The following is a 603-nucleotide window of genomic DNA, read 5'->3' as shown; positions in this document are numbered from 1 at the left end:
TTGTGTGGTTGTGGTGTGTTGTATCTAATCTATATGTACTATATTATCTATATCTATAAATATATATTAATATATATATATAAAATTTTATATATATATATATATATAATATATATACACACACACTATATATTTTCCAAAAACACACACCCATATATATTATATTTAAATATATAATTTTTAATATTATATATATATTAATTTTATTAAAATGTATATTATATTAATATATAATTATATATATATAATTTCATATTTATATATGTTATATATACATATCATATTTTACACATACACCACTCATACACAGAAAGGTGAAAAGAAAAACCCACAGTAAAATTGAAAATAAAACGTGACGTTATAATGGTTTATATAATTTTAAAATAATTTTATAATTATATATATATAAAATATATATTATTATATATATATATATATATAAATATAAAAATAATTATAAATATAATATATATTTTAAAATATATTTAAAAATATATATTTATATATTATATAATATTATATATATATATTATTACATATATAATAATTACATATTCCTCTCCAGACAATATAACCGTTCCCATTTTTTTCCCCAATTTTTTT

The sequence above is a fragment of the Penaeus monodon genome, chromosome 16 (assembly GCF_015228065.2).
Source record: "Penaeus monodon isolate SGIC_2016 chromosome 16, NSTDA_Pmon_1, whole genome shotgun sequence".
NCBI classification, from domain to species: domain Eukaryota; kingdom Metazoa; phylum Arthropoda; class Malacostraca; order Decapoda; family Penaeidae; genus Penaeus; species Penaeus monodon.
The sequence above is the reverse complement of the archived record's forward strand: the minus strand, read 5'-3'. Positions refer to the sequence as shown.